This window comes from Leucoraja erinacea, chromosome 14 (genome assembly GCF_028641065.1).
Source record: "Leucoraja erinacea ecotype New England chromosome 14, Leri_hhj_1, whole genome shotgun sequence".
In the NCBI taxonomy this organism is placed as follows: domain Eukaryota; kingdom Metazoa; phylum Chordata; class Chondrichthyes; order Rajiformes; family Rajidae; genus Leucoraja; species Leucoraja erinaceus.
Window position 1 is genome coordinate 34373954 of NC_073390.1, and position 19985 is coordinate 34393938.

The 19985-nt window shown below is 39.0% G+C and overlaps 1 protein-coding gene across 2 annotated transcripts in view; it reads right to left on the reverse strand.

The window, feature by feature from the left end:
• The window catches only part of fam168b (family with sequence similarity 168 member B), a 40842-nt gene extending 21710 nt beyond the window's left edge, over positions 1-19132 (reverse strand). For both annotated transcript variants that reach the window (XM_055646155.1, XM_055646154.1), the window contains exon 1: positions 18943-19132. The gene's annotated coding sequence lies outside the window, so the exon portion shown is untranslated. The remainder of the gene's footprint in view (positions 1-18942) is intronic.
• Positions 19133-19985: the final 853 nt, after the last annotated feature.

Genomic DNA, 19985 nt, shown 5'->3' on the forward strand with positions numbered 1-19985 from the left:
GACAAAAAGGATAATCGAAGCCACAAATTTTCCAACAATAATCTCAACTGATTTAACAAGTCATCTTTAAGATGGACCAACATTATGATGCACAATTAGTTTCAAATGCTCCTTTGTGGAAAAAGGTCAAGTTCAAATAAAACTAAAGCAGAATTTCATTCAATGGATATACCTACGGAACTGGGGGCGGAAAGGTAGTTGGTTCAAAGAAATGTTGAAATAATTTTGGAATTCTTGTGAATTACAAGATAGGTCAGGAGGTGAAAATTACAAAACAGAATCACTGGTATTATTGCTGCACAGGAAATCACCATCTGGTCCATAGATCTACATTGAGAGCAGATTAACTTTTTGGCGACAGTATTTTGACAAAATTAGATCAAGTTCTAGGAGCCCGGAATAGCGTTGATTTGCTATGAAAGCAAATTGTTTCTTTTAAATACATGACAACAAAAAAAAAAGTCACATTAACTCATTGTGTAAAATAATTGATTTCAGAGCCAGGAATTAAAAACACAACATATGATGTATCAATTTTCTTGGGACAACCATAACCAGTAAAGAAATTCCAAATATAAACAATTAATATTTTATGTTTCAGGTTTAATTCTCTTTATTAGACTAGAAGAAATGTACTATTTCTTGATCCTTACTCTTTGATTCAGTATTTTGACAATTAATATTATAAATTAATCCAGCTCATCATTTGCAATATACAAAATATGAATCAAATGCACCAGTCCAGGGCAGGACTCAGATTGATCTTTTCCAAAAAAAATACATGTGGATGACTAATTTATAGGCACAAACTGATTTGGAAGCCATTCACACAAAATTTGAAATTGGGCTGCAAATAACCGGCAGTACAATTGGAGCAAAACAGAAGGAAGCATGCACAGCCTGGTCTGCTTTCATGGATATTCAGCCATATTGTACTGGTTTGAAGGGAATAAAAGTACATTTGTTTGTCTTCAATTATCACAATGTGGAATCGTAAATGTACGTCCTAGACAGAAATACAGCATACAATTGTTGTACTGTCCCTTCCAACCACCCAAACTTTACAGGACTATCAGTGGGATTGTTTTGCAAGGGTCAATTGATGATGCAGCACTAGAGCCGTGATTAACATTCAAAATGTGCCGGTACAATGAAAAGGATGGTGGTGGCCAAAAAGCACAAAAACTAAGCCCCTTCTCTTAAGTGAATATGAATTTCATACCAAGTGTTGGCATAAAACGAACTGCTTCTCACATGCAGAAACATATGCAACCGTTGCATTTGAACATTTGGAGTCCAATGATTAGACTTTTGACATTGAGTTCACAGATTAAAAGGCGAAAAGAAAATTATATAACTTCATTCAAGATCACTGTGCATTTCCCCAGGCAGGTGGAGCTTATTCCATCACACTCCTGGTGTGAATTGTCGATGACAGAACAGCCTTTGCGAGTCTTACAACACTGTCCTGGGGTCCAGATGACTGGCGTCCAATAGCCTCAGACTTTCCTTTGCCAAAGAATGACTGGCCAGTATAGAATCTTTGCATTAATTCTCACAATAATTCTCTTATTTATACCTTCTTCATGGCAATAGACAATAGGTGCAGGAGTAGGCCATTCAGCCCTTCGAGCCAGCACCGCCATTCATTGTGATCATAGCTGATCACCCACAATCAGTACCCCGTTGCACACTTGATTTATAAAAAAAAGTTATGAATAAAATTAGATTTTGTAATGCTAGTGTTTTAATTCCATTCCAAATTTCTCTTGAAATAGCCACAAAGACAATTCATCAGTCGCATTGTCGTGGGTTTAGAGACACATGTATCGCAGACTGATTAAAAACAATAGATTTCATTTCTTTCAAAGGTTTTTACAAAGACGGTTAAATTTGGTAGATTTATGTGAATTTAAAATTCCCCAGCAGCTGTCGTAGTATTTCAGCACATATCTACATCATTAGTGTGTGCTGATGGATCACTAATCCAGAACCCTCTCAAGCTATCATAATTTGAAGCTGAATATTTGGATAATTAATTGTCTGAGCAACATGTTTATTCAGTGGAATAATTACAAACACCATTTGGAAAAAAATGAAATAAATGACAGGCAAATTTGAAGCAATCAATAAAGATCATGACCAAAAATCATTACTAAGACAAGTTTTGAGAAGGTTGGACTAAATTAAACATCAAAAGATAATTCAAGCCGCAGTGGTTTGAATTATTAATTTATTTTTTAAATAAATTTTTACTACACATTAATGTTACAAAGTATTGCAAGTATTAAACTTTGAAGCTAGCATTGGTTACCAAATTAACTTCCAATATTATCGTCTTTACATGGTTAATTCTCCTATTTTTTAACTACATGGTTTATAGTAAAAGACCCAAATCAAATGATTCTGAAACCCATTTTTATTTTAACCATTTTAAATTGTATTCCCATTCCGACTTTTCTGTTCGGGGCCTCCTCCATTAGTGAGGCCATATACAAAGTGGGGGAATCCTATTCCAGGTAGCTTACAATAATGAACATAAAATTCTGCATTTTTTGGTAATATCCCCTTTTCCCCCTCTCTTCCCCAACCATGATGTCTACCCAGTTCACCCACTAACCTGCCCCTTTTCCCATTCCACCCATGTTCCTCCTGTCTTCACATTTCATTCCACTTTTCCTTACCTTACATCCCTTTTGTCCCCTTTTCATTGCTAACCTATTGTCTCTTTTGTATTCCTTGTGTATCTTTTGTCTTTTTTTCCCCATTGTTAATCTATGTCCAATCATCTGCTATTCCTCCTATCACTAGCCAGACTTTGGTCCGTCCCGACCTCTTCTCCAACTTACTGCCTCCTCTACAATAAGTTTGAAGAAAAGCCCTGATGGAATGCCTACAATGATAAGCATTATTTCCATATTTAGTTTAGTGACGCAGCTTGGTAACTTATTTACATGTTCCCCAACCTTATCGTGGTCGGGGAACATGTGTGTCTCAGTGACCTCTAGAGCTATGCCAGCGGGAGATTTGTCTCCTGTTAGGGTCTCCCATGCTGGACAGGTCGAAGGGTAGAGGTGAAACGAAGAGCAATCCACTGGTCCTCCAGGTTGGAGGTTGAGCACAGGGCTAACAACCCTGTCTCGTAAAACAAATATGTTACGGAAACAGCAACTGAAGGAATCAACACTACTGCGCGTGATGGACTTTCGCGACTATCGACAGATGCTAGGATGAATGTAAGAGAACCAGACAGCATCCCAAGAATAGCCCTGCACTGGATACCGGAAGGGAAAAGGAAAAGTGGGAGACCCAAAACCACCTGGTGTCAAGCTGCAAGGGAGGAAATGAAAACAATGGACCTGACCTGGCGTAGTATCCAGAAGCTAGCCCAGAACAGACAGGAGTGGAGGACCTTCATTGCTGCCCTACATGCAGGAGGCATAATTGGCAGTAAGTAAGTTGTTAACAGGCTCTTCGGCCCACCAAGACCACGCCGATCATTGCTCACACGTTCATTCTCATACTATTCTATCTCACTTTCTCATACACTGCCTATACAATAGGGACAATTTACAGAGGCCAATTAATGTACAAACTCACACATCTTTGAGATGTGGAAGGAAACCAGAGCATCCAGAGGAAACCTACGCGATCACAGGGAGAATGGTCATTGTGCGACAGCAGCTCTACCTCCGTTCTACTGTGCCACCCAAAAGGATCAAAGTAAAAAAATGTAAACATTGAAAGACAGTCTGATAAGAGTACTGGAAGAAAGCTCTTTGGTTGATGGTCGATACACACACCCAAAATGCTGATGCAGCTTGATCTACAAAGATTACCTACCTGGATGTCCTGACATCTGATCTAAAAAAGGTGAAGAAATTAAAATGTCAATCCAGCTCCAATGAACTGCACATCTGATCTAGCTCTTTGGCTTGAGAAGTAGCAGCAAAATGCAAATAAGCAATATTTGCTCTGGCAAAATTACCAGATCTAACAAACTGCGCTTTGACATAGTACTTTACAGTATCTATAAATCATGGAGAATTTATTTCCTTTCTATTGGTATTAAAGATTTTCACTTGGTCCTTGAGAGTTCACTAACACTGGAAAGTATCTAATATATTTCAGTACAGCTCAAGAGCAATTTACATTAAAGATGGACTGAAATTTTATAATTAAATTTGAGAACCTATTGTTGGACCTATTCTGATCAACTTTTGCGAATGAATATCCAGGACCCCAAGATGCAGACTCTAATTTGTCACTTAACAAGATATCTGCATGTTAACATTTTCAAATTCAACGCATGAAAAAGCAGAGGTAGCAGTTGAGTCTGGTATTGATCGTCAACCATTCTGGACAAAATAGAGTGAATCTTCACAGGGAGATGGGTTCAGATTTCAAAATGAATCCAAATTGTATTTATATATTCTGAATGAGATGAGTGCAGCAAGTGGTAAAAGACACAGAGTTTTAAAAAAAAAATCTATGAAATGCTGCTTTGAGCTGGAAAAAGTAGCAAAATATTTCTGTCAAATGCAGGGTATTCAGATGAAATTCATTAAATAAAATGCTTAGTATAATTAATCTTTGACAGTGATATAAACTCAGATATAAATTTAGCATCAATCACACCTCAATTTTGAGTAGAAAGTCACAATTCATTGAGATGGTATGCTGATGATTCTGATTCTCAAGGATCAAACTTGAAATGTTTAACACGTTAATAGAAGGGATCCAGCATCATTAAAAAGCAAGTGAAGCAAAGGAACGAATAACAGGGATATGTGCATCATATTTTCCTCCTTTCTTTGACTGCAGCTATGGTGCAGGGGAGCTGAAAGACCATTAATGCTTCAGAAGAGGGAAGAGTGAGCAAATATAGGGTTATCAGCTTGGCAAAGGTGGTGAACAAATTATTCCCAGGGGCACAATAAATAATTATTTATTAAGGCACAGTTTTATCAAAAGCAATTAGCATGGAGGTGTCATAGGAATAACGGACTTAAAATGCAAGGATCATTATCAAGAGCAATGCAGAAGAAATCAAAATTGGCAATGTGGGTTATGGTAAGAAAATTGCAGGTAACAGGAAAATTTCAAATGGGCTGTCAAGTGGGTAAGAAGAGTAAAGGATGCTGAAAGAAAGGGGAAGCAAGGCAAAATACATGGTCAGATTCAGAAAAATATAAATTAATAGAGGATCATAGAATGAATAGATAAGGACAGGAGGTTATGATTCAAATATAGTACAATGTACATCTGGTCACCATATTACATGAAGGATACAATAGTATTGGAAAGGACATAGAAGCAATATACAGAGCGTTACCTGGGCTGCCAAATTAGAGTGAAGAGACAATGACCACAACAGGTCTTTAGAATTAAAGAAAACTGGGGAATTTTATCAGTGTTGGAAATTATAACAGAATTATAACACAGGAAGGACTTACTTCTTTTAGCAGAGAAGCTGAAACTTTAGTTTAGATACAGCGTGGAAACAGGCCCTTTTTTCCCACCATGTCTGCGCCGCCGACCACTGTACACTAGTTCATTCCTACACAATAGGGACAACTTACAGCAGCCCATTAATCTACAAATGTGCATGGTTTTGGAATGTGGGAGGAAACCGGAGCACGCAGAGGAAATCCACGCGGTCACAGCACAAATGTGCTAACTCTCTACAGACAGCACCCGCAGAAAGGATTGAACAGTGTCCAAAGGCTAGGGATTAAATGTAACTAGTAAAAAGTTAAAAGGAATGATGAAAATCCTACTCTCTACCTAGCCAAAGACTCAAAGTGCTTCTGTAGACAAAATGTTGTGAGTTAGATTAGTCAACAGACCGTTACCAGCCAGCATAGATGTGATGGACCAAAATGGTATTCATACAATACAGAGACATTTCCTACCCATGTACCTGTCCGTGCCTTTTAAATGATACTAGACTAAGTGGGACCCGTTTCAGTCCCAGCATCACACGGTAGGGCTGGTACTCCAACGCAATATTCCACCTCTCCACCAATTCCAATATTAGCGGCCAGAGGGGGGAGGGACTTTCTGGAGCGCCAGTATGGGTGTTGTGGGCTGAAGGGACTGGTTTCCGGTAGGCTAGTATGGACATTGTGGGCCGAATGGATTCTTGGGCTGGAGGCTCAGTCACTCAAGCCTGTTGCGCTGGCAGCTCACTCACTCACGGTTGGTCAAGCCTCAAAGTTACCAATAGTTGGTGAAATTGTTTGTGCATGAATCTCCCTCCTATAGAAGGTTATCAGACACGATTAAGATAGGCTTATGCTTATTGGAGTTTTGAAGAATGAGGGGGATCTCAAACAAACCTGCAAAGTTCAAACAAGGCAGGACTAATTAGATGCAAAATGGATGTTCTGAATTTTCTGTTATCAGAGAATGGTGCATCTGAGAATTCCCTATCACAGAAAGCAATAGAAGCCAAATCATTGAATATATTCATGTGTAGGAAGGAACTGCAGATGATGGTTTCCACCATAGACACAAAGTGCAGGAGCTCAGCAGGACAGGCAGCATATTTGGATAGAAGGAATGGGTGATTATTGGGGTCGAGACCCTTCTTCAGACTAAGAATCAGGGGAGAGGGGAACACAGATAAGGAAGGGTAAGGTGCAAAAACAGGACATCAAAAGAGATGAAGTTCAAGGAAAATGTAGAATAGATTATTGTTAGCTGGGAGAAGTTGACAACGAAGCAAACAGATAAAATTTAATCGCGGACACTCAGATTGGTCAGAGAATTATGAAGGAGATTAGAGGTGTCAATAGTCATACGGCTAGGGTGTAAGCTGCCAAAGCAAAATATGAGGTATTGAATAGAATATATTAAATTCATTAAACTCAATAAAGACCTTAAAAGATAAAGGTAACATTCCCTTCCCTCAAGATAAATAAACATTAATGATAGCTACAGATATCAACTTGCCTTGCTCTATTCAACATGGAGACCAGAGAGCTTTGAAAATATTCACCTAAATGGCTTGGAAATACAATGCAACTGTCAGGTTTTAAAAATTCACTAACAGATCAACTCTGATGTTGCTGGGTCAACTTAAATTTTGCTAAATCAATATGCACAAGTAACGATGGGTAAATACTTTTAATGGAAATGAGTTAACTGAAAGTTGAGCTGATTTGAGATTCTGAGTCTGATCTTGATCCTATGATAAAGTGTTAGATCATCCAATGCAGAATATATAATTTTCCACCTATTTCCAATACCAAAGTCAAATCTGTTCTCACTAAACTAGCACTGAATTGCAGCATTGTGACAACTCAGATAATGTGATGCTTTATAATGGAAGCAGTAAACAAAACACAAAAGGAAAGTGTCAACACAAATTAAGTATGAAATTTAGCCGGGCACCCAGGCTTGGGAGTCAATTTTCAACTGACATGTTTTGTATGAAAATTGTAAAATAAGCAAAACTGATAACCACAATCACCTATGCATGTGCTTCTTATAAATTGAATGAGAAGGCAATATATATTTGCCCATTCTTTTGTGTGATGGACTTATTTTTCAGGATGAGGGCTTAGTTGGCAAGGCTAGAATATATCATTTTATGAAATTTCCCAAATGGAGAGGAAGGGCAGATTTCCTTCCCAATGGACCCAGGTGAATCTGAAGGATTACAACAATCCAATAGTTTAGTAATCATTAATGATTCATAGTGAGATTTGAACTATTACCTCAGCACTATGCCCAGTGGATGTTGCCACTGCACCACTACCTTAAACCTATTGTGCTGAATGCACATAATTCAAGCACATAACGGAAACCACACACTAGCCAAATTACAAGTTTTGCTGGTTAACCATTTTGCATTTAGTCATCATTTTCTGTGTGGTATTGGCCTTGAACAGACCAACTCTGATTTTAATGATTTACTTTATAATTGGATGGATTTTGTATGAAATAAGGAAACAACATTGTTATTTTCATGGAAAGTTGGAATCTGTTTGCATTAACCAGTTCCAGATATTCTTGAACATAAGAACAGAAGTACTTTCACACCTTTGATTCTATTATGTTATTCTATTCAATCTGGCTAAATTATATCTTGACTCAATCTACCTACCATAACATTTACCAACACAGAAGTTCAAAGTTTCTGACAGCAATTTTCCAGCATTTTGTGATCCATTCTGGTCTGAACATTATGAAGAACATGGAACACAAAGTAATTAGATTGGAGAAAATTGTTCAGAATGGCTAATGCAGAAATAACTAAGCGCCTAGAGTATTTTATTGGTATACTGTACTGGAACGAAGCACTGACTTGTGCAGCACAGGTATGTAAACACAGTACTCAATAGGTAATGTAATAAACAAACAAAAAATGTTCAATACATTAAAAAACCCCAATATAGTGCAAATTACAAAACAAAGCCTGATGTTTCTGGTGCAACCAAGGCAGTTTGTAGTTTAGTTGGAGTTCATAGTGTTCAATAGCCTGATGTTTTTTTGGAAAAATATGTTCCTGATGTTACAGTTCTCAGTCTCCTATATCTTCTTCTTATTGGCAGGAGTGAAACGAGAGCATGGTCAGGGTGGTGTGGGTCCTTGACGATACTGGTTGCATTTTTGTGACAGTGCATCGTATAGATATATTCGATGCTGGGGAGGTCAATACTGGACTGGACAGTTTTCACCACTTTTTGTAATCCCTTTTGTTCCTTGGATTTCAAGTTGCCATGATGCAACCAGTCAATATGCTCTCTGCTGTACACCTGTAGAGGTTCAAGGGAGTATACGTCGATGTTCGTAATGTTATCAATCTTCTGCGAAAGTAGAGGTGTTGATAGGCTTTCTTTATCATTGTATCAATGTGCAATCAAACTTATTCCTATATCAATAGTGAAAGTTGGTGGCCAGTCGCTGACGACTAAACAGGGGTCAATAGCTTCCATCATTCCTTTACACAGATCTGTAAACTTTTTTAAATCACTGACAGTTGCTAGCTATTATTTATAATATTCTGATTTAGCTTTCTTATATTTGAAATACAAGATCGCATATTTCACCATGATGAACTCCACCTCATTTTTTCACTTCTGACTTAAAAATTAATGTCCTTTTGCTCCCACATACATCATTTTGCCATACAAGATGAAACTGTCAGCAAATAGATTTGTAGGGATGATTTTTCTTAATCTAACTTATTTATAAATACTGTGACATAACCTCTCTTCATCAATTGGCTAGCGAGTTTCAATGGGCCAGATTGTCCAATAACCAACCAGCAGTTGTGAAGTACATGCTTGTATTTATTCACTTTACTGATGGGACCACACATTGATCGATAATCTTCAAAACATCCCGTAACAATCCAATGCATCACTGAGCTCCTGTGGAGTTCAGAACCCTCAGTCACCAGATTGCTTTCATTACTGTGATCCATGCAGTTGGACAAATGGTATGATGACGAGGCCTTTAGAAACTGCAAAAACCCACGAGCAACACCACTGTTGCTGTAAGCATGCAGAAAATAGTTGATGAGTGGAGGATGATGTGATCCAATAAACTGCCTTTAATTTTATTTCTGTCCTTTTGCTAATAGCATTAATGCACATTTTGGTCGAAAGTCTTCCAAAAATATATGCAAACATCCAATGATTGATTCCCTTGTCTACCACAATAGTTCCCTCCCCAAAAACACGTTACCACGTTAAATGTACCTTGCCAAAACAGTTCAATACTAATTTTCCTGATTAGATTATATTTGTACTCAACTGTAGACACTAGGAATCTGAAAGAAAAACAGAAAATCATGGAAACATTCAGCGGGTCACATGACATCTGTGGAAGAGGAATTAATGTTTCTAGTCAGATACCCTTTGATTTTACTGGGAACAAGATCAAAAAGGTAGTTTTAAGTTGTAGAGCTGGGGTCAGAAATGTATGAATAAAATGGAAAGTCCGTGTTAAGGGAAGAGCAGAATTCAGCATATGCAATCTTTATCACTCCAATACATATTTGATCGTGCAAAAAACATTTATATATTCAACTGTCCACTTTACTCAGTTTGGACACGAGGCTGCAATGGAAATCAAGTATATATTTTGCTTGCTATAAAAATGAACCGTTCATTCCTCTTCTCCAGTAACATTCTGAGTTTGGCCTATTTCTGCCAATTTTGTTGTAGAGAGCAGGCCAAATGCATGCTCAGCATTGATTGGTATCTTCTAGTAAGATCTATAGCATTGTGCAACAGGGAAAAGCAATTAATTGCAAAAACATTATTTTCAGAAAAGGGACATTAATAAATTAGGGCTGAAGATTACTATTGCACAATACCATTTCATTAAAGTACTAATAAACTAATAACATTCATTTTTCAAGTAAAGGGATTCTACTAAGATTTCAATACTTTTGTGAATTTTAAGGTAGGAAGGCAAGATTATCGTGTTTTTTAAAAAAACATTAAATTAATGTAGATGCAAAAGAGTTGAGGATCCAAAACTCAATTGGAAACATTATCAAAAACTAACAAAAAGTTTTCTCCTTTAAATTAAATAAAGCCAATATATCCTCAAGAATTTATGGTACTGGAACACTCTGTTGTGTGCATCAATATCAAATTTCAATTTTGGCGAGTGGTAATGCCGAGTCATAATTGAAAGCTGTACCAGCGTAAGTAATGTTCCTATACTGACATCAGCTGTAATCAAACAGTATAAGATAGGAACTGCAAGGAAGCATTCCATTCAAGAGTCAAAAGTGTTTAACTGTTATATGTACTGACGAATGAACAATAAAATTCCTACTTGCTGCAGCTTAACAGGCCCACAAATAACACAGATAAATATATAATAATCAAAAATACAATACATTAATTACCATAACGCTAATAATGCAACCATGGTAATGCAAAACATGAAGTCCACTGTGAAACAAAAAAATCGTACAGAGGGTCATAGTTTCTGAGGTTAGTGTGTATTTCTTGAACACGACGATCAGTTTTCAGGCTCCAGTACCTGCTTACCAATGGTAATAGTGAAATCAGAGAATTGCACAGGTGGTAGAACACAGAACACTACAGCACAAGAACAGGCCCTTTGGCCCACAATGTATGTGCCGAATATGATGCCAGGACTATCTCAGTCTGAAGAAGGGTCTCAACCCAAAACGTCACCCAGAGATGCTGCCTGCCCCGCTGAGATAGCTCCAGCTCTTATCAACCTGTGCATAATCCATATCCCTCCATTTCCTGCATATTGCCTTTCCTATTAAATCCCATGAGACGATTGCCGAGCCTGCACTGAACATCACCGCTCAGTCCGCCTAAACCCACTTGATCTCCCGGTTGCTCAACACTTTAACTCCTCCTCCCATTCCCTCACTGACCTTTTTGCCTGGAGACTCCTCCATTGTCAGAGTGAGGCCCAGCGCAAACTGGTGGGACAGCACCTCATATTTCGCTTGGGTAGCTTCTCGAAATAACTGCCAAAAACCGAGTGAGGTGGAGGACATTTGTCAATGGCCTATGCTCCCTAGAGAAGCAAAGGGCTTAAGAAGAAGTAGCTTACACCCCAGCTGTATCCAACCACAAGTAGCCCTTGCTGTCCCTCTCTATCCATCCTCACCCCCTTCTCAGTTCTCCTACCAGTCTTAATGTCTCTGACTTTATCTCTATACGGCCCACTCCCCTGACATCAGTCTGAAGATGAGTCTCGACCCCGAAACATCACTTTCCTTCTCTCAAAAGATGCTGCCCGAGTTACTCCAGCATTTTGTATCTTTCAATTTAAACCAGCATCCGCAGTTCTTTCCTACACATCTAGCTACTTGGGTTGCCACTTTCAGGAAGCTATGGACTTGGACCCCAAGATCCCTCTGTACATCAATGTTGGCGAGTGTCATGCCATTAATTGCATAATTTCCCCTTATATTTGACCTACCAAAGTGCAACATCTCACACTTGCTTAGATTAAACTCCATCTACCATTTCTCCAGTGGGACTGATGATATTAGCTCCTTTATTTGAGGAAGCACCTCCTATCGACCTCCTCCCTTCAATGGTGGGGACGTCAATATCTGTGATGTACTGAGCAATGTCCACCACTCTCTGTAAGAGAGTGGGTCTTCCCTTTGCCGAACCAGGCCGTGATGCAATCAGTGAATGTGCTCTCTACCATACCCCTATAGAAGTTCGACTGAGTATTTATTGACCTACTGAATCGCCTCTATTTCAAATTAGCATCTAAACTTGAACTTGGTACAAGAGTCATACGATATTCAGCTAATGTTCTAACTCACATCCTTCCTAGCTCTGTTGATAAAATACTGCGATTATAAAGGTATTGGGGTTGTTCCACTCTGAGGCTTCAGCATATAAACCTGCACAGCAACTCCTTTCTAATGCAGTGGGAAGAATGTTTTGTCATGAATGCAGTCCTTCAGAAGAGCAATTAAATTGAAGCACTCATCTAATTCCCTGGGTGCATGGACAATGCCCCAATGTAACCATTTTGAAAACCAATGAGCAGCTCAAGTCTTGATCAAGTATTGTACCTCATTCAGAGTTACATTGAAAGGGTCTTTTTTTTAATTAAACATTGTTTCCTGTAATTCAATAACGATTACAGTTCAAAAATTGCAAAAGCCCAATGGAGTCCTTTGAGACACATTGAAAAGAAACAAAACAAAATTAGGATTTTTCAGCAATAATACAAATCGGAAAATGCATGTTTAATTTCTCAGATAAAACATATATTTGAAACATACAGGCATTTCCTGTAACCCTGTCAGCTGGTGAAATTTTCCCAGTGAAAAAATGATTAAAATTTCTAATTTGATAGTTCAAAAGTCATCCACTTATATAATTAACATAACATATCTGAAGAAGGGTCTCGACCCGAAACGTCACCCATTCCGTCCCTCCAGAGATGCTGCCTGTCCCACTAAGTTTCTCCAGCATTTTGTGTCTACCTTCGATTTAAACCAGCATCTGCAGTTCTTTTCTACACATATATAATTAACATATTTTAGCTGTGGTCTGTAGGTCAGAAATACACATTTTGGATTGACATGACACAGAATCATGCTACAAGTTTTAACCTGATTTAAATGCTGAACGACTAAAAAAACAACTTTTACACATTTACTTTCAACTGATGCTGCCAGCTGATCCTAAAAGAGGTAGAGGAAACAAGGCTGCTAATCCGACTCTCCACACAAATGCTGTTGAACAGACAAAATATTGTCCACATTATTTTCATACAAGACTAATTTGTTCTCCTTCAGTTTGCTACAAAGCATATGATCATTACAATGGATGGTCATTATATTTAGAACCGGAATATAAAAATGTTAAACTATTTATGACCATCTTAACAATGTACGTTCATAAAACACAGCATCAAAAAAACTGTTTTTGAAAAATATATATTGAATTTTTGAATAATTTGGGGTAAGAGGAAAATTTGGTCCAAAGAAAGCATATGCACGTCTAATCTTCAAAGCAACATCACAAGTTAATCTACCACTTTGCTTTCCAAGCCTCATACAAAAGAAATTTCTGCTAGTCAAATAACAGGTTCTCAATTTAGCACCAAATAAACTTAGAAAAAGAATATAAATGGTTTTTTTTACCACAAATTTCATAAACTGCCACTGGATTTCTAGTAGAGAATGATAGTGCTTGCCATTTTATCTACTTCAACTTGAAAGGGGTGGAATTTATTTCAAGAACAAACTTAATCATGTAAAATAAAGATGAATCAATGATTATAAGAACAATATGCCCAATCAATATGCCCAAAAATAAGAGAAAATTGACATATCAAATAAGCACCTGGTACACTAAATTCATTATCTTATGGCCAGACAGTAAGAACTTGCAATCTTGAAATGGGGGGGGGGGGGTTATTTTTTAAAAAGGGAAAAGATAAAGAAATAGGAACCAAAGGCAGATAAATGGAATTGGAATACAGATCAGCTGAGAAATGGCATTTTAACTCCATCAAGCACACACTTCCGAAGCCCTACCGTGAACTTCAATTTTCATTGTAAATGGGGTGGCCAAAACCTTGATGTTTTCAGATTGAGGGCATTCTAAACTTTCTGAATTTTCATTACTGCTGTTTATATATATATATATATACACATATACACATATATACATACACATATATATATATATATATATATATATATATACATATACATATATATATATACATATACATATACATATATATATATATATATATACACACACACACAAAAGAATTGGGCTTTATTAGTCAATTTTCATCATCTTACAATGTTCAATTTAAAAAGGTAAAAAAAGAATGCTCTACTCATGAATATGAGATTTTAGTGTTTCCAGATGCTTCACATTTTTTTATTTATATTAAAATTAGAAGGAAATTCACCCCTTGTTCCGCTCTAATATTCAAAAAGATAATGAAGATCAAATACTTCACTAACACTTTCGTGCACTAAACTGAAATTCTAAACCCATATTCTTCATTTCCAATAATCTAGATGCCTTCAATATAACCAATACTGAGGTTCAACACAACCTCTTAGGTTGAAATTACCAAATATTGTGTGAAGAAATGTATTTTGTGTGAAGAAATGTCTTCTCCGGTCCAGAGTAGCCAACATCTTATTTTGAGGCTAAAATACCTGACCCCACGGCACCACAGCCAGAAGACTGATTCTTAAAAATATCAATGACACCTAACAGCTCTAATCTATAAACCATATTTAACAAATCCCTCTACATTACATTATCATTCAAGCTACATATCATTATCATTAAAATCTGCCGTATAAATTGATAATATAAATGCAATTTAAAAGATCCACAGTAGAGAGCAATTACATATCAGATCTCTGTATTTAATTAAATAAATAACATTATTTACACTCATTGCTCCAAACAGTCATTTTTAAAAGTCACATGCATTACACATTTTTAAAGCGAGAATGTGGTGATAGCTTAAGGGCCTGTCCCATTTGGCCATCATTCGCGCGCCATTAACGCGATCTGCTAGCGTGTGGGTAGCGCGGGACGGGCGCATGGTGTGGAGGAGTGTGGAGTGACGTGGAGGACTGTGGACTTCGTCCTGCACGAAATCTTCACGCGCCACCGGCCTGTCGCGCAACTGATGGCCAAAGTGGGACCGGCCCAAGACTCTGGCGCGGCGCAACATCTCACCTCCAACAGCAGAAGCAGGCAAACGATTGCCGAGCTCGGCCTGGGCCTCACGGATGTTGTAGATCCGGATCCACCACCACTCCTACTCCCAGAGCGGAGCCAAGACGATTGGAGATAGACACAAAATGCTGGATCTCTGGAGAGAAGCAATGGGTGACGTTTCGGGTAGATACCCTTCTTCTGAATGAAGAAGAGTCTCGAACCGAAACATCATCCATTCCTTCTCTCTAGAGATGCTGTCGGTCCCGCTGAGTTACTCCAGCATGTGTCTATCTTCAAATGACGTCACGCGCTCCAGACGGCTGCGCAGACACACGATGACGCACGGGACTGTCGCGCGTCAGTCACTACCGGCCTGTCGCGTAAATGACGGCCAAGTGGGACAGGCCCTTTAGCACTGTTCTGCCCCATAATTAATTTACTGCATAAATCGTCAACATTGTTTAACCTGGTATGAATATATAGGTCTCATGGCAAGTTATTTTACTTCATTTTCATGATCTGGGACAGCTAGCAATGCCAATATTAACTGTCCCTACAGGCATTTCAGAAGGTGGTAGGGACTCATCTTGAACTGCTGTAGGCCTTTTGGTGATTTAGAATTAGAGAATTTAGAACCCGCAATGATGAATGAACATCAAAACATTTCCAAGTCAGGAGTGGAATCTGAAGGGGGTAGGCTTACCTTGCCTTTTACCCTTCTTCGTGAAAGGTCACTAATTTGGGTGGTGCTGTCAGAGTTCCCTAGGTAAATACCTGCACTGCATTTTCGAGTTGGGACACACTGCAGCTACAGATTACCTATAGAGGAGGGAATGAGTTTTCATGACATCAATTACTTTGATTGGTATTATTGGAACCACAAAGTGATTGGTGCTGGATTGCATTGAGCATCAGGAGTGTTGCAGCTGCTGTGTACTCAACCAGGCAAATACCAAGTAATCCATTACATTCCTGATTTATGCTCTGTAGGTGGTGAAAAGATTTTGGATTTGTGGAAGCGAGGCAATTACTGCAGAACACTCAATTTCCAATCTCCTTTGCTGCTCCAGTACTTATTTGGACAGTCCATTTTATTTCTGCCCAATGGTGGCCCCAGAATATTCATGTTGGGCTCAGAATAATGCCATGAATGCAAAAGGTAGATAGCTAAACTTTCTCAACAGTTAGGGTCATTTGCCACTTCTTAGGTTATGCCTTAATGTTCTTGCATACAAGGGTAAACTGCTTTATTTGCTAAACAGTTGAATGGTACCAAACATTGAACAGTCGTGAGCACAAACACTCTTGACCATATAATGCCATGAACACCAATGATGAAACAGTACATTAACTCCTTTTCTGCCAGGATTGACCAACAACTACCATCCTTTGTTCAAGGCATGACTCCAACGATTGGAATGATTGCCCCTGATGGTTAGTGGCTTCAGTTTTATCATAGGTCATCCGATAGTAGCTTATGTGATAGTAGTGTGATATCAAAGTAAGTGGTCTTAAAATTGGTGGAAATAATTAAATGTTTGGTCGTGGAACAATCAAGTCAAATCATGTCTTCATCAGCTTCAGGATATTGTGGGGAAAAATTCCAGATCATGAACAGTTCCACAGTTTTATGTTCACTAAATTGTTAGCTCAGGTCTCTGAATTACTAGTCCAGTAAATTAACTTCTATGCCACGACAATGCCAAGCCATTTACTTCCTTTTAATTGAGATGATTGGAGTATATCTAAATTAGGTTTTAACAGACATGGCTGCAAAAAAAATGGATGGATTGGTTATAACGTGCCAAAATCCCCAGGATTCTAGAGAGATTCCAGGGAATTGAAAACCAAAAGATAAATGTTATACCATTCTTGAAGAAGGGAGGGATACAAATATTATAAACCTAACATCTGCCATTGGGAAAATGCTGGAATATGTCACTGAAGACATATTCCTAAAGATATTTAGAAAAATCACAAAACAAATCACAGAGCCAACATGGTTTTATGAAAGGTTAAATAGTGCCTTACAGATGTTCTGGAGTTTGTTGGAGATGTAACAAATAGGGTAGATGACGTGGAAAATAGATGTAGCATATTTTGATTTCCATATCTTTGCGATTATTGTACAAGATTGTATGTAATATTGGCATAAATAAGGGAATGGCAAACAGAAAACCTAGTAAGGATAAAGGATTAATTTTCAATTGGCCATCAGTAACTTGTGGAATGGCATGGGGATCAGTGCTGTGGTCTCCATTATTTGCGACATTGATGGTTTGAATAAAGAAACCAAGTTTACAGCAATAAAATATATTGATAAAAAATAAGTGAGCTTGCAAGTTGTGAGGTTGATACAGGAAGTGGAAAAGGTTATAATGTGTAGGAAAGAACTGCAGATGCTGGTTTAAATCGAAAGTGGACAACAAATGCTGGAGTAACTCAGCTGGCCAGACAGCATCTCTGGAGAGAAGGAATGGGTGACGTTTCAGGTCAAGACCCTTCTTCAGAGTTATACAGCATTTTGTGTCGACCTTGGAAAAGGTTAGTTTGACTAAGCAGCAGGCGAGAGGTTGGGAGATGGAGTATAATGTGATACAAGATTATCCACTTTGGTAGGATAAAATTAAAAAAAATAATAATATTTAAGAGCAAGGCAATAAATTATTGCAGTTGAAATGGATACAAAATACTGATAATATGCAAGTGTGAAGGCTAATGGAAGGAATATGGAGTAGAAAGATTGGGAATTTTTCTTTGATGCAATTTCATTTAAATATAAAGTTCTCAGGGAGATTGTCAATGGAGTTCCTGAGACATTTCTCCCAGAATCGACATCTATAAGGAGATGCAAATTTTCAGAGAAAGATCAGTCCTTTTGTACAGATACCAGGAGGAATTGCTCTCACGGCCATGAATTTTCAAAATCCTCTATAATGGCAAACGTGGAGGTAGAATTGTTGAATACACTTCAAGACCAACCAATACACTTCAAGACCTTTAAACCACAATGCAGTCAAGGGCTATGAAGATAGCAAGAAAATAATACTGATGCCAAAATTCGATCTGTCACATCTTATTCAATGGTGGAAAAGGCTCATGGGGCCAACCCCTAATCTTGTTCTTGTATTCTTATGAGCAGATTTTTTTAAATGGGTATATTACATATTCTAAAATATCTCTACTCAGCTTTGGTATGTATTCCAAGACTAACAGATTTCGTAATCAATGTTAAACCAATTTTAGGTAAATAACGATCGCCGCGGTTTAATTTTAAGCTGAAGACATTTCTTACATTGGAACGGGCCTGTTGACAGTACTAACAAATTAAGGGTAATGAAAAGTAGTAATAATATTCAATTCCGCTTCAATGGGCCTACAATATTCGTACATTTAATTGTAACCTCCAGCGGGACTGCCATCATCAATGTGACAGGGCAACCATCAGCGGCTCTCGGGGGAACAGGTAACAGACCTGCAAAACGAACCACCAAACCTCGAGCGTTCAGCGGCGCCTCCCAGCACAGCGGTCGGTCGCCCCCTCCCTCCTACAAACCGCGCTCCGTGCCCAACAGTGCCGCAGTCCCCGTCCCCGAGCAGTGTCGTCGTTCCCGTCTCCCCTCCCCCCCGGGCTGGGGCGAGGGCACGGATCGAGAGCCCGAGGCCTCCGCACACAGCAACAATAATAAAGCCCGGGCCCTGTGCGGAGGAGGCGCTGGCTGAAGGAGCGGGCCTCAAGCCCTCACAGACTGACCGATCAATAGCGATGTAGTCTCGGTTCGGTTCTGTTCTGCTCTGTTGTGTTCTGCTCGGTTGGGTTGGGTTGGGCTCGGCTCTGATCTGCTCCACTCTCCGGCGTTGACGATCTTTGGTTGACACCGCGGCTCAATCTCTCATCAGTGGCGCTGCGCAGCAACTCCTACACCAACACCACTTCCGGCCCCACTCTGGCGTCGTCACGCAGGGGGAGACGACGGGGACGTAATGATGTAAGGGGCAAGGGTAGCGTGATGGCGTCATTGGTGGGCGGGGGGAGGTTAAGAGCTGTTTAAGAAGGAACTGCAGATGCTGGAAAATCGAAGGTTCACTGAAATGTTGGAGAAACTCAGCGGGTGCAGCAGCATCTATGGAGCCAAGGAAATAGGCAACGTTTCGGGCCGAAACCCTTCTTCAGACTGATGGGGACAAGATCTGGTTTGGTCTGAAGAAGGGTCTCGACCCTAAACGTCACCCATTCCTTCTCTCCAGAGATGCTGTCTGCCTTGCTGAGTTGCTCCAGCATTTTGTGCCTGTGTTTGGTCAGAAATGCTCGCCCAGGTTCTCCAGATCTTCTCTGTAATCAAATAGATGCAACCCTTAAAGGGGGAAAAAAAAAAAAAGTGCATATAGGGTGATTTCGGTACATGTTAGTGAATGGGAAAACACGCACTTTCCCACCCGTTAAAAACATAGAAAACGGCCAGTTTTTGATCTGCAATTTATTGTGCCAGTTGGGGTGACCGTGAGGCACAGCTACCTAGATTTACAGTAAAAAAAAAAGATAGAAACTAAGGTAAATTAAAGAGGGAGCTGAAGGTGCCAATCCAGTGGAAGTGAACAGCGGACATTTGCCGTGGAGATTTAAAGGTCCAAAATATCGGGAATTATCGCGTTTGCTCGCTGAATTTCATCAAAAGTAAGGCATTATTGACTTCACATATATTGAAATCACCCTATATGTTTCAGGTTGGGTAATTCCAACTGCACATTGGTTCAAAGGACAGTCTTTAACCAAAGTGTGGTGAATGTGTTGAATTC